Source organism: Augochlora pura, chromosome 10 (assembly GCF_028453695.1).
Source record: "Augochlora pura isolate Apur16 chromosome 10, APUR_v2.2.1, whole genome shotgun sequence".
Taxonomy (NCBI): Eukaryota; Metazoa; Arthropoda; class Insecta; order Hymenoptera; family Halictidae; genus Augochlora; species Augochlora pura.
Window position 1 is genome coordinate 19,274,399 of NC_135781.1, and position 15,661 is coordinate 19,290,059.

General features: G+C 35.0%; 1 protein-coding gene across 3 annotated transcripts in view; it reads right to left on the reverse strand.

Moving 5' to 3' along the window:
* The window catches only part of LOC144476553 (G-protein coupled receptor Mth), a 55,656-nt gene extending 45,062 nt beyond the window's left edge, over positions 1–10,594 (reverse strand). For 2 of the 3 annotated variants that reach the window (XM_078193650.1, XM_078193648.1), the window contains exons 1-2: positions 10,367–10,594; positions 7,957–8,384 (exon numbers count right to left, since the gene is read on the reverse strand). The gene's annotated coding sequence lies outside the window, so the exon portion shown is untranslated. Of the gene's footprint in view, positions 1–7,956; positions 8,460–10,366 lie in introns of all 3 variants that reach the window. The other variant, XM_078193649.1, reaches the window with a different exon arrangement.
* Positions 10,595–15,661: the final 5,067 nt, after the last annotated feature.

Consider the following 15,661-nt stretch of genomic DNA (forward strand, 5'->3'; position numbering starts at 1 on the left):
ATAGTAGGAAGAGTGGTCTAAAGATATTCTCTAAAATTAGGTTAATGACAGTCATTAGTAGTAGGATCGTTATCTTCTGACACAAAATGGAACGAACTTTCCATTCAACCCAATGCTTTCTGGTTTCCTAGTCAGCGGTAATAAAGACCATTTAGTCGGAAAAACAAGCGGATAGTCAATAAATAATTTTTTCAACAAAGTACAACACTTGTTCAAATTTTCAGAACCAAATTGGAGTATAAAAATAAAATATAAAAGTAGCTTCGCTAAAAACAGTTTTAAGGACCCGTGAGTAGAACCTTTTAATCAAAATTTTCAATTGCAAATACTGTTCATTGAAGAAACAACAGTGTATTCGCAGAATGTAATGATTGGCAATATATGCTATTCAATTCTCAAAAAAAAAATAAGAAATTTTAAATTATCGTTAACGTTGCGAAGATTTTGCTACAAGCAAAATTTTGGTTTCCTTAAAATACATTGGGAAATAAACTCAGAACCATACGATATTTATTGGCAAGGTGTTGTTCACAGAGCAAGTGTAAAATTATACGCATAGTAAATTCTCTCGAATTGTCCCTCAGCTTATAAACAGAAGCGGTCAATTTGGGAAAAGGAGATACGATGATTCGAGCCTCGTAGCTCGTTTTTATAGCTGCCGATGTCAGCAAAAATTGGAGAGACTTCTATTAATATTCGGAAACCTTTGAGAACGTAACAACTTTTTTAAAACTGGACTGAATTATTTGAATACTATTTAGTTAATATAAGAACTAGTTCGCTAGACAACAGTTAAAATATCTTTTTTTCTATATTGCCGTTACTTGAAATGATGAAAACGAATCAAAAGTTCTCATTTCTTAACTTTTTATCTGAGCCTGCAACGAAAATTGAGAAATTGCGATTTTAAGATCTCTAAAAAATATTTTAGTCATTATAAAGTCCAGTTTTAGGCAAGGTATTGCATTTTAAAATGTTTCCGAATATTAATGGGAGTGACTGTATATTAATTTTCCTTGTTAAATAAGTACAAAATATACCCATTACATAGTACATTTCAATATTTCTAAGAAGGGTATTTACAACGGTAGTGTTTTACATTTGTCTTCAATTACAACTTCGTTATTTTCGTTTGACATATGATCAGGTTCATTTTTACACAAACTTAAAAATAATTCATTTTAAATCCTACTTCTGTGTCACTAAAACTTAATTATTAACCATATTGATTCCAATAAGAGGATTTATTTTAATCCAAAGAAGGATCATTTAATATTTAAACAAAAACTGAACAAAACACCATATTCGTATACTTTTGTCTTAGAAGTAATAAAAAATAGTAACATAAAAATATAGTTTATTCTTGGTTTTTATCTAAATATCAATAAACATACTAGAAGTTACTTCGAGTTATGAAACATCGTTGTATGACAAATTTGAATGGTTCTATCCGTGTTTGTCATAACCGAGCCGAACGAGCTCTATACAAAGGTTATCATCAGTAAAACATAGTTCTTATCTCAATGACTTCCGGCCAGCCTCATAATTTCGTTCGTTAGCACAGCTCGCGAAAACTATAGAAATTACGATTAGGAGAAGAAAGAAATCGGCTAGGGAATCTTAGACTCGCATGGGCATTAATCGCAGGGGGGCATAATCGATATCAAAAGCATTGTTCGTTGCTTTTCCTTGACTCTAACTCGAGTCCCAGCGGTAATCTCGGAATGATTCAGTGTAAGCCGTCTCTGGTCGATTAAATCGTCGCTTCAGTTGCATAATGCAACGGTACGGTAGTCACGCACGCAATGGTATCTCGGCGCTTCCCTAGGGGACTGCTGGACAATTAAAAAGCAGCTATTTCTCGAAATTAGCTGGCACGTTTCGAGGGAAGGATAATCCTATCGAGGAGCGGGGACCGAACAGAGGGAACGGATCGGGGCCGAAAGTTCGTTGGAAACTTTACGATCAGTCGCAATGTCTTTTCGCTTCGTTGACCAAAAAGCTTTTTGGTGACTCTGCTCGCGCTCTGACGGCTACAGATATTCTATTGAGCCGGTCGCGAAATTACTAGGTGTACAAATCAAGGAATCTTCTTATTCTGATGCAGTGCCTGTAAGGCTGTTATTGGAATTTTTCGGAAGAAAAATCTTGTGCGTTATATCAATGATAACATTGCGCGACGTTGTTTTCTTTTTACTTGAAAACTAAGTTTCAGATCTTAAATACTGTCACTTTGTTCGTGGTTGTGATTTATTATCGCATAGCACATTTTCTGATTAGTAGAATAAAACAGTTAAAGTGTATCGAAACATTTCATTCAATCTGCTAAAATCATTAAAGAAAGGAAAAAAATATTAAGTGATTTTTGAGACAAATGTAGGTAATTTTTATTTTACGCAAAAATCCGTAGCCTACTGATTAAATTCACTGATATATTGTGCGTTTATTCTGAACTTGATCTGTATTAAATTTGACATAAAACAAAATTTTGTAAAAGTATCAAAAGACGACATTGCATATTGGTACTCATAATAATCTCAAAGTATATCTTAGTTTGATCCTAAATTATAAAGATCCTACCTACATACTTATCTTCTGTGAAATGTTCATAATTAGATAATAATAACCAGATTGCTATATTTACGCATTTCTAACGAAATTGTTAGAAAAATTACAAATCTATGAAAGACTTCAGAAGAATTTAGAAACACTGTTATATAATCTCTTATGTGTTGCCGAGACTCCGCGAAAAAATACATTTTTATCTATCTCCTGTTCCTTGCAATTTACATAGAAATGTTTTATTTAACTAAAAATATCAGTCCAGTAATAGCTCTTTTCGAAGTCGCAGCGGTAGTAGCAAGAACGTCAGAATGCCACACAAAATATGAAAATTATGTCTTATTTAAATCACTGGAAGTATCGCGCGAAGTTGAATAAATTGAAGCTACTGGACAAGAATAAAAATCGCATTACCATATTTTCCGAATAAACGTTTTCACTTTTCGGCATCAAATGTATTATTTCTCTGGAATGCAAGATTCGAATCTTAGCTTATAATACACTCTGTGAAACGCATATCGAAAGATCTCTGCAACAGGAGTACACCATATGGTACAATGATGCAACTGTGAGGTTTTACCATTAGAGCCAAGCACTCCGATTTATATTTATGCATCCGGTTGCACCGTTACTTATCATATCTCTCTCTTTCTCGCTCTCTCTCTCTCTCGGCATTATCTAACATTTGAATTAATATACTGATTTGTAAAAATATGCAAAAAAGTCGTTTTTATATGAAGATCCTGCGATTCGTACACCTTCCTTTCCATTACACTCTTTACATGTCCTTTATATAAGAAAAGTCCTGTGCGTGTGTGAAGTGAAAGAAAATACTATAATTTTCATACATTAATTAATATTTATTGTGTAATTTCCGTCCTTTGTAAAAAATATATAATAAACATATGTGCGCGTATTGAAACTTGAAATGACATTGTCGGACAAAACTTTTTAGCAGACTAACTGATGAATCATTTTTTGGAAATAAAATGAACACCCTAGTGCAACGAAATTATTAACACTGTCACAGTTAAAACTATTAAAGTGATTCTAGATATTTTATTTTACAATAACTATCTTTCTTCTTTCATGTTTTTAGCGTCGCATCGATAATCTATTTATTGGCGATAATTACCTTACAAAAAGAGAATGTTTTGCTCATTCATTTTTTAAAAAATAAGCCGGAGGAGAAGAAATTAAGCGACGATTCTCAGTCAATTATCACCTTTCAGAAACTTCCCACTTTTTTCTTAAGCAGACATCTGTTTTTAGTAAACACGATATGTTGGCATTTCTTTATGTCGAGTATACTTGTCAAACACAGCTAAATGTTTAAGAAAGATATATCCTTCGATATTCTCTATTTAATTATACAGGAGTCTAATGCTATATGACTAATGTTAATTTCGGTTATAACACGGTAAATATCTCAAAAGATATGATAGATACTATCACACTGTTCGGATATATAATATAAAATGTTATTAGGATAACACTGATTAATCACACTTCGGTAAATTACGAAATATACACCTGTATAAGGAAGACAATAATTTTTCGGTACCTAAAAGCTAACTTTTTGACAAATATATTATTCTTTCTTGTTTTAGATTCCTAATTTCATGTGACCTAAACAAATATTGATGGTATTAATTGCATTAACGAGCATGTTATTCTACGCCTAATTTACTTAACCTTATAATTTATATAAGTGTCTGTATTTTTAAGTTAACCGATAAATTTAAAATTGCTATATTTTATTATCACAATTAAATTTTTAAAATGTCTCGTACGAAAATTTAAAAACCTAATAAAGGAGCTATGAATATAAAAGCATGCAAAGATAGCTAGGAATCTTATAACACAAGCAAATTTAATGACAAATTGGTCCGATGTTATGGCTGTAATGACTGGGTACATAAAGAATTCCATGCTGTGTTACAACCAACCCGGGATCGGGGTCGGTTGTAACATTTTCCCGGCTTCCCATACTTTATTAACAACTTTGATATTCCTTGATGCGCAACGAAACCGCTGTAACAGAACAATTTCAAAAAAGTAGGTAAAAGGTTCGTTCAATAATTGTCATTTACGTGTTATGCGTTCTAAATTCAAAGAGTTGCAAGCGTGATCGGTCTCTCCTATATTTTATAAAAGTGTTATATTTAAATAAAATATGAGAAAAACGAACAGTATAGTTACAATAATTTACACACTTTTCAAGGAGACATTTACAATTTAAATGATTATTGTTATGCTTTTATATCATTTACCTTCCGTCTTGAGGTCTGTCACTCCCAAAGCCCAATGCGATACACAAAATACTCGAGTTTATAATAAAGTTGCAATTGATCGTCCGTAGGTGTTACGAATTATTTTATAAAGTTAACCCCTTGACATACAATGACATCTGGAAAACGTCATTCTTTTCACGTGCCATTGTAAACTTTGATGTTTCCGAGACATCAAGAACTGTCTCCGACTGACACCGTACAGTAACCACGGTTTCCCAAAAGTCACTTGCAATCAGGAAATGAGAGGTTTCTGGGGTCATTTCAAATAAAAGATTTTCTTAGATTGTCTCTTATACAAATATATTAAATAAAGACAGAGTTGCGCTAAATTAAATTGTCTGCACACGGAACTTTCTTTGAAAATAAATCCTAAGGCAAGGGGTTAATATTATTACTTCCTCACCTCGCCAGTGTTCACCTGAATCTCTGTCTCATTTCTCCGGCGCGTCTATGTCTAGCGATCACGTAACGTCCGCGCTTCTATCTAACATCTTTGTTCTTGGAATTCTTTATTCTGTGCGGCGGCAACGCGAGTCTGCCAGCTCGAGCAATTATTTCCGAACGTTCTAACAAACTTCCCTCGATTTCATAACGTGCACGGCAATTATTGAACACCGCTGGACAAAGTTTCCTGAGCTATTAGGTCGTTGGCTAACAAGAAAAGGTCTCCGATCCAGAAATTCAGAAAATTATGGAGTGGAAAATTATACGATTTTTGTTTGACCTCAAAAATTCACTCCGAGAAGTTAATATTAATCCCTGGAAGTTTGACTATCTCTGGATCTTATTCTATAGGTTGACTAATTGTTGAAATTATAAAGACACATTTGTTAATTTACTTATTTCAACGTATATTCTAAAAAAAAAGCGTGTAAAAAATCTGGATATCTTTTTAACAAGATATTCACGAAATCATACAATTAATTGTATTTATAAATTTTCATAATAAAATAATTAAGAGTTATCGGATAAATTTTCTTCTTTGACGGTATTTTTTGTAATTGAATGTTTCTGTCACTGTAGTAAAATAGCTTTCAATATTCGGTAGTTCCGGTATTAATGTCATTTGTTAACGACTCAATGAAAGGAATCACGAATCGCGTGAAATTACTTTCGAAGTTACTTTCTCCCGCAAATATTTTGCTTCTGTAACTCGTTTCCTTCATTCCGTTGCGTTCTTCATTTCCTATTCAAGCATTCAATTCATCTGCGATGGTTGTTTAGCAAATGAAACAGGAAAGAATTACAAAGCAACAATATTTCTTCACATGTTCAATTTTAACTGATAAATAAGTGCGTGTAGAATATTCATAACAGTTCATGAACTCTTATCACTAAATTTTATATAATGAGACCATGTAACAGCGATAGTAAGTTTTTAATGATCTCATGCATCATTCTCATTCATCAGAGAATTAATTTCCTTGATCTAATTTCACCGCGACATTCAAAGTATCGACGTTGGTCTACTTTTCCCAGTCTTGTTTTCCTCGCTTCCGCCGTCCTCGCGAGAGCTGCAATCTCTGACACTTTCTTCACGAATTTAGTACTTTACTACAACTTTCTTTACACTATAACGTCTTTACTCGAAGTCACTATTATCGCAGTTTTCTGTTTTGTAACAATACTTTTTTCCTTTTTACCAGAATCACTTTTGTTTTAGCAGAGTAATATTTCAATTTTGTCTAGAATTACATTTTTGATCCTATTGTCTCACAATTTAGTTGACGCAAAACTCCATTATTTTCGTTTGACTTAAAAATTTTGCTGATTTACACATACAGTGACACATAATATCTTCTGTTTTATAAAAATTTCCTATCTCTTTCTTCAGTATCTCATTTGTACGTTTAGGGTGATTGATCTTTGAACTTTTTCGGGTCCTATAGAGTCCCATTAATTCCGGCGTAGTTAAATAGATCGCTATCAAAATTAATATTTAAATGGACAAAGAGCCGTGTCACACATGTGTGGTCGTGCACGCAGCCGATGTGTTAATATTAACCGTGCCAACGTAAAATAGGAGCCCGTATAACGTGATTCAAAAATGTACTATCCCGCATAACGTGGTTAAAAGATCGCTTAAAAGGTCTATTGATTTATAAAAGACCATGCAACGGGTCTTTAAACTATTTTTTATTGCATTATATGCATTAATGCATTTTAGCAATTACTTTGAAACCTGATGTTTCAAATCAATTATTTTACTTTCGAGATCACTGCTTAAACTAACCAGAAATATTATTTTATTAATATTCATTTATTTTAAAAGCTTATCCTTCAAAGAACATCCTTCAATTGTTAAACATCCTAATGCGAACTCTTTGACATGAGCCTCTTTGGGAAAGAAATTTTAAGAAAGCATGAGAGTTGAAAAATCAAGCAAGGATTGTTATTAATTGAAATTAATTTCCTAGCTGCACTATACGATCTTTTTACTAAGACTACTTAATGTTGAATAATTTATTTTTTTAATAGCAATACGTCGACATTTCCATCGAAAATATATTCCAGGAAACTCGGTATATTCCATGAAACAAATAACAATACTTCCATTGTACTCATAATGAATGTATGTATATGTATATAATCATTTCTTTGAAAAGACTCATCGGATAACAGATGCATTCCACTGAACTGGTGAATCTAATGATTGTCTAATGCTTCTGTAATATCACGTGGTGGAGTGCAAGAAGTAAAAAAAATCTAACACTAATTTTTAACAATAATTAACACTGTAATTAATATAAAATAAAATGATCCCTTTTAATCTTACGATTATGAATAGTTGCGATCACATTTTATGCATTTATGGGAAAATGAATACGTCAAATAGAAATTTTAGAATATTGTTACATTAGTTTCAACATATTTCAATTTTTAACAAAGGAAAGATATTTTTACTTCGCGTATGTTTCATACAATCCATGATGATAATTTATATCTTGCATAAAAGATTCAGTAAAAAATGCGAGTCATTCGGTTGAAAGGTTAAAAGCATAGAAATTACAACAAGACGTGCAATCGGTCTGCCACGTGACCAGTTGACGGTTAAATCTCCAGTTCCCTGATTCGTTCACGTTTCCGATCAAAAATTTACCTTCTGATTCGTTTCTAGTCCCCGTTGATTCGTTCGATGGCATCACATCCTGTCCTCCGAATCTCCCGCCCGTTCAGGACACTGCCGTTTGACACTAGCACGTAATGTTCCTTTGTCCCAGGGGATTCTATCGAATTCATCGCGCACAGTCGACCCCCATCTCTATTCTTTAGAGCGCCCGTGAACCTCTATCCTCCGAAGATTCTTCGAAATCAGCTCCTACCGAGCTGCAAAAACTGATTTCTATTTTCCCCCAGAATTGTCCCTTTTCAATCCACTTTTTCCAGTCGAAGAGGTAACATTTTAAACGGTGTCACGACTTCCAAGGCGGAAATTTCGAGGATCCACAGTCTTGGGGCAACAGTTTCTACTCCTATTTGTCCGTTTCGGTGTTCGCGGCACAGGTGATCCTCGTTCGACGCGCACCGCTACATCATCAATAGTTTATCAGGCAGTTTATCGAAATTTGTCTGGTGTCCAGACACTTATTGAAATTCACACGCCTGGCAGAAAGTATGCGATAAACAACGTAAATCCAACCGTTCGTATAGTTGACCTCATAAGGATTGTCATTAGAGTCGAATACGGTGATAAAACTTGTTACTCAAATTTATTAATTAAAAATTGAATATGCAGGATTGCATAATTTTGGAGATCGAGAAAATTTATTTGGTAATCTCTATTTTTATTTAAATTGTTGAACGTACTATCGACAATGGTATCGAAAGATAGTGAACTGATTTGTATCACTTGTAGTATTTATCATTTTGTCAATAGTTTTCTTAATACCGCTAGGTTTTCTATCGTCTTTGAGTGATATTATATATCTGTATTGTATCATTTGTTAACGTTAATGCATGTTTAAATAGTCCTTTCAGCAACCAGAGTCGAATGTTTTTCATCGTGCGAGAAACAAAAAGATAGTGTGCAAAATATGCTATATACTAAAATGAGTGTGCCTACTATTTGATATAATACCTAATGAAAAGATTTTTAAATGATTTTGTCTTCACTGTGTTAATGTCTTCTTGGAACACCGCGAATAGTTTTATCTTATCTGCTAATATATGCAATGCTATTTTTCATGCTTAAGGCAAAATTAATTCTTACAACAATCATGTTGATGATCTTGATCAAATGCTTTCTGCCAGGTATAACAAATCGTTAATTGCGCAATCTGCATAATTTAATACGAGTCATGAATAAAATTATTAAACCAGACTTTAGATACATGGAGGTTACAACTGCGTGAAAAACAAAAGTAATAGAAACTAAATAATCTGCGATACGTAACTTAATCATTCGAATGACACGTATACCGGATATCCTACTTGCAGCATGGTCTCGTTCAAACACAGAATAAAACAGACATTCCTTCGCGTCATCAACCCATGAACGCCATGAAAACATCAATAAGAAGTGCTTGACAGAAGAGGCACTCTTAGTCCCGGTTCAAACGTAATCGATGCAGCAGGAAACAAAACGAGGCGATAGAAGAACTTGCTAAGTATCTCGAGAAAGAAGAACGCTTTAACGATGCAAATCCAGGAGATATCCAAGAGTTACTGAGGAAAGAAGAGGACGATAACTCAAACTAGACGGAAATGGCATCTGCCCATATAAATTCGGAGTCGGAGCTTAAAAACCTATTCTGAGGACGTATAGAAAGAGATGAACCTGCTCGATAAATTAGAGCTCTAATTTCAAACACGGATCCTGTCATTTGAAAAAGTATGACATTTAAAAAAGGTAAAAGTAAAGCGTAAAAGCATCGAAAAATTATCGATGAAAGAGAAGATCAAATTAGACGTAGAAAAGGATGACATCGCGTACAGAAGGAAGTAAATCTATCCGAGCAATTGGAGCTCTATTCCTTAAACACGAACTCTTTCATTTAGAGAAGTTCAAGGCTTGATTTATCGCGTTTAAATGGCCACAGACGCGATTCTGTTCAAATAGAGATCAACGCGTAACGCAAATGAATCGAAGCATTATAGAAATGACTTACGAAATTATCACTTTCAGTGTAAAATGCGAAAATGAAGGAATCATTGTACTGTCGGTATTTAAAGAAGCGCAAGGTTCAAACCGAATAGTGTCACTTTCGAAAGACCTCAGACCTGACTCTGCGCAAGTAATGATCGTCACATTGCGCAAGCGAGTTGAAAGAACACTAACAAAATTATTACTTTCAATTTACACTACACAATTGAAACATTGTCGATATTTAACCCAACAGAGCCTTTAGATAGCGAATAGATCTAGAAAGAGCTTATGAAAGAACTCCTGCACTATAGCGATCACTTGGAACCCGACCCTTGTTTTCCACTGGTCCTTTGTTACGTCTACTGCAGATTCGCCCAACACGACACTGTTTCGGATGCTGGCAGAGGTATTACAAAGGGGATACCTGTATAAGATGACACGCGTTTTGCACAGGTTCGACAACTCCGGCGGACTTTGCCGACAATGCCGTTTCCACGGATAGAACGGTGGCTATCGTTCACCTTGGGCCAGGCATGCCCATCCTTTCGATCCGCGCGACCGGTTCAGCATATCGAAGACACGCAACGGGGACGCACGGCGAATCCGGACGCAGAAACGCGACTGGTTGGACGCGCGAACGGACGCCAGAGATCAGACAGAAATTCGACTAGGCTCGCAGCAGGGACGACAAGAAAACCATACAGAACACGCCTCTTTCCGCTGGCGCCTGATCCCCCTCCGCCGTCAGCAGTCCCCTCGTACAGGCGCATTGCCGGTATTTTCTTTCTTCCATCTGTTATCCCTCGCGTCGATTAATCAGACGATTAGTGTCCCATCGCGTGTAATGGCTACCCGGGATCGTTAGTGATGAAACCGAGCTCATAACCGGCTGTAGGTTGATTGCGTCGACACTACCCAATTGTGGGTCAACGGCTATCCATCCGCCTCCTCTAAACGGGCAGATACCTAATTGACTTTTAACCCTCAGATTGCACGAAGGTGGCATTTTCAACTCCATCGTCGATAAGGGACCAATTGCTAGTTTCATGGCCCTTGAGAAATTTTAACCCTTCGGCGACCTTTGGTATGCCTAATTTGAAAATTATGTACAGAGTGGCGAGGTTTCAAATGTAGTGCATTTATTTATTTGTTTGTGGTAGAGTTGTTCCAAAGAGTCGAAGCTCGACTTGTTTTTCTTAAATGGAATGCTGCATTTTTTATATGAAAATATGAAAAAATATTAAAGTTTAAGTAAAAAGGTATTGACTTTTAGTAACCCTAAATTTCATTAGCTAAGATACAATTTCGCTTTATTTTTTGAACATTGTCTTTACATAATATCAAGTTTGAAATTCAACCTTATGACATATTTATACAAGTCGGTGGAAGGTGAAGCAAATTTTCAAAAAATAAAACAAAATTACTCGTTAGTTATTAAGGTTAGGGCTAATAAAGGTCAATACTTTTTTACTCAAAATTTGATATTCTTCCATGTTTTGACATAAAAGATATAGTACTCCATTTAAAAGAGTAAAATTGACTTTCAAATCATCTGAACGGCTCCACTTAATAAAAAAATAAATACACTACACACCCATTTAAACCATGGAACTTTTGTGTTGAAAAATTTATCGTCTAATGCACATTTTGGAAGCTGCAAGAGGTACACAAGTTGCGTTGATCACCCTATGAACACAAGATTAAGACGAGAGGAATGAAAGAAGTTGGTAAAATGCAAGTAATAAGTTGTAACTCTTCTGCAAAATAATGTTTCACCAATCACAATCAGAGTTGAACAATAAGTAGTCCAACTAATGATTATTATAAATTAGTTATAATAACTAAAGAGTGATTATAATTAATCATTAATCAGATTATTTATTGTCCAATCCTAATCGCAGTGCATCATAGTAAATACAATTCAACTTCGACTTTTCCAAAAATAATATATTTCGCAAACTTCTGACTTGTCCAATGTTTATGAGCCGGACGCGAATTTCATTTTTCGATTTAAAGTACTCCGTGTTGGTTTCTTAAACAGTCTTCATGCTCTTGACGATCCATTTGTTCACTTATTTATCGTAATCTGCCACATTTAGTCGATGGACATAAAGACCAATCTTGACAAAAATTGTACCATGCTTGATTCCAAGTTCTTACTTCCAATTTCTGATCTATTAATAATAGTTGTTAATTTGTCAAATACTTTCTTTTCTTCTTACGATTTCGTTAACCATATTCGGGCCCGTATAACTATCAGATTACATGTTGATATATCGACATTTTATGAAATAATTCTAGTTTTTTACATGATGACATATACGTCTTAATTATATAAGATCTTTGAGATAACCAATAACAATATTGATTACAATTGGCAGCACCATTAACCTGAAATATCAAAATAAAAATAAATTCGGCTCATAGAGTTAGGTCCGTGATTTACCCATTCTTTCATGTTCGATGAATAAATTTAACACAACAAAAGGTACACTGCGCGCAGATTTTGATATTTGCATAATAAAATAACAAACAAATTCATAGCATTTCGCGTTAGACGTATCGCCCTAAACTAATGTTCACCGTGCATAGAAGTTTGGTAACCAGAAACATAAACTACAACACTAGACTCAGGGTCTACTACATACACATAGAAAGAACACAAATATGCGTACATGTGTTTCCAACAACTTGCAGGGGCTCCGAATATTTCGTTTTAACCCCTCAATATCGCAATAACCAGTTTAAAAGTAGACAATGAATTGCGTTTTTTAAGAGTTCAATTCAGAGCCCTTCAGTCTTGAGAGTGCCAATTTTTACATTATCGTGAAATAATTTGTAATATTCGGCAGCATACTCAGCGGCGGCCATCTTGTTACGTCACGAGGTTATATTACAAATTACTATCACAAATGACTCACTTTGCTTCAAATGATAGAGTGATACCTTGATCTAATAGTCGTCAAAAATAATTTACTTGTAATGATTTGTTTGTTTATTTTTCAAAATAAATTATTTACGAACGATTCTACTTTTTGAAAAAGTAGCACGATTTTGACAACTAGTGCATTGAAATAGTAAAATCTAGAATGATAAAGATTTGACACTCAAGTAAATTATACATTGAACAGTACAATAGTATTTCAACGGCAACACTGTTGCCTTTTTTGAGGGTCTTTTAAATGTAACAATAATAATATAAAATAATAATATAATAATAATAGAGATCTTAACTGATTTTTACGGACTTTTCTCAACCAATTGATTGTAAATTTCTCTCTATATGTTGCGGTCATAAGGAAATAATACTTTGGTTTCTTAAAATTTTATCGGATGTATTGAAATACCATGTACGACACTTTAAGTGTCTAAAAAAATGTTTAATTTAACTTCGAAGTGAATACTTATTTACCACGCGAGAAAACTATAAGTAATGTAATAGGATACTGCTTATTACTAGTATATAGGAATATACTGCTTATTACTAGTATTAGAATACTGCTTGTTCCTAATATAGGATGTTGAAGGAAAACAATTCGATATTTATACTGTACTTAAGATATATTTGAGTACGTAAGGAAGTAATAGCCAAAATCAGATCGAAATCAGATCAACATTTTCAAAAGATTTTCGTATATCAGCATCATGATTGGCTTACTGACTTCCATGTATCATCACATGCGACGTTATGTGCCAAACAAATCTGGAAAATTAGGAAGTAAACGCATTTCATTAAAGAATTTTAATAATGAGTCACTAGCATGAACGCTATTTTCTCGTAACTAATTTTGTGTTGTATGCGAGACTCGATGCATTTAATGATCGAATAACAAATGCGAGTGAGAAATTACTGAAATTGTTGTGTACCAATTATTTCAGTCCAGGATTAGTATACAGATTTATGTTAATGTATTAATTATGTATTTAATAAATTGATGCAATATCATTATAAACGTTATCATTGCGTTCGTAGCATTTTCGCAAACAAAATCTATCAAGTATTTATGACGCCAGCAAATGTTGAACATTTTATGGGAGCTATGAGAAATAGCCATTATTTCTCCGGTTTCAATTACGTCTCGTTATTTTTCGTTCGTTGGACTGACATGAAATTGAAACGTGATCCCTCGGTGGAAGACTACAAATTAATTTCCGTCTGGCAGGCCGGTGTTTATCGCCCTGATTAATCGCTCCCGCTTCTGAAATACTGTCGTTTCCGTGGCCAACAAGGATTCTCGTTGCTCCGGACTCGTCTTGTCCCGTTCGTCTGGCTCGGAACAATTTTTTAGAGCCGCCGGCTCATTTGTTAGCCGGCGCGCCTCCGGAAACAAGAATAAAACTGGATTCATAGCCAGTGCATAACCTCTTAGTCAGGATAAGCGCGAGGCTTCTAATTAATTCGCGAAAGATCTTCATCTCGGACAGAACCGTGAAATATTACGCGAATCATTCTTCCCGGACACCGGCACATTTCGGCCCCAAACACCAGACTCCTCTAAGCACTAGGCTTTTTCCCCCCATTCTCCTCCGTTCTTCTTTCAAACAGCGTCTTGTTCGCCTCCTCTACTCCCAGAACTGTTCTCTCGCGTTTTTTGAACTTCTTTGTAGCTCGCGCGCCGGCCATCTTCTCTCCCGTTCCGGTTGCTCCGCACCAACCTCGTCCTTCCTTCCGTTTCTTGGACCACGCTCGCCGAAACACGGCCACATTGTCTTCTTTCACCTTTGTGCTCGCACCGCGCTCAAATTAGGCAACTTTGAGACTTTAAATTCCGTGGAGGCTACTTGCGGATTTATGCTTCACGGTGAACAAGTGTTCAACAATTCATTTCTAGGTTGCTACTCCACGGTTTGCGAAACATCGAAAGCAAATCTTCGCAAAGAAAACTCGATCGTTTTTTTGTGACCATTTGATAGACGATGTCCCGCGTGATTATACTTAGATGCTTGATTTTATGAATTTGTTACAAAATTGAATGGATGAAATGCAGGGTAAGACGAAAACTTACTGAACTTGGATATTGAAATTTATTGGATATTCAAATTATTAACGAATTATATACATACCTATGTAGCTTGTTCAGTTCGCACTATCGAGAATTTCGGGTTAGAATCCGTGTTCTGGTGGACTTATTTCTCAAAGTTTCGAAACTAACTGCATCGGGGGGTCAAAGACACACTGATAGTGGTGTGTGCCTGGTGGTGTCCCACTGAAAATAGTAGAACCTGTTGATGCTCCAGTTCGTTGCTTACGAATCGAAGAAGACTTTTCCTAATCATTCTGTCGAACAATTAAAACTACCAAAGAGGGAGCTTCAGATTAAGTTCATGCGTCGATCTTCGTTCTGGTTTATTGTATATTACTTAGTTGTTTCATTATTTATTTCTTCGTAATCCCTCTAAAAGTATTCCTTGGTTTCAATTACGACTTTAGCTTCGTTAAAGACTACTGCTTGTCCTACTTCAATATGGTGTTCTGCTATCATTGATTGAAATTAGTGATTTCTATTTCACATGTAAACGTATACTGTATATACACGTGCATGGATCCGTGTCATTTTTAACACACGTGTACACATGTATTTCAGTATTTTTACACGTGATGTTGTAATGCACCTTCCAACACGTGTATCTCAACATTATTAAAGACATGTGAATAAGCTATATTTTTTCTTAAATTATTTGTATGCTTAGAACATAGATACTTTTAAATGCAGGTAAC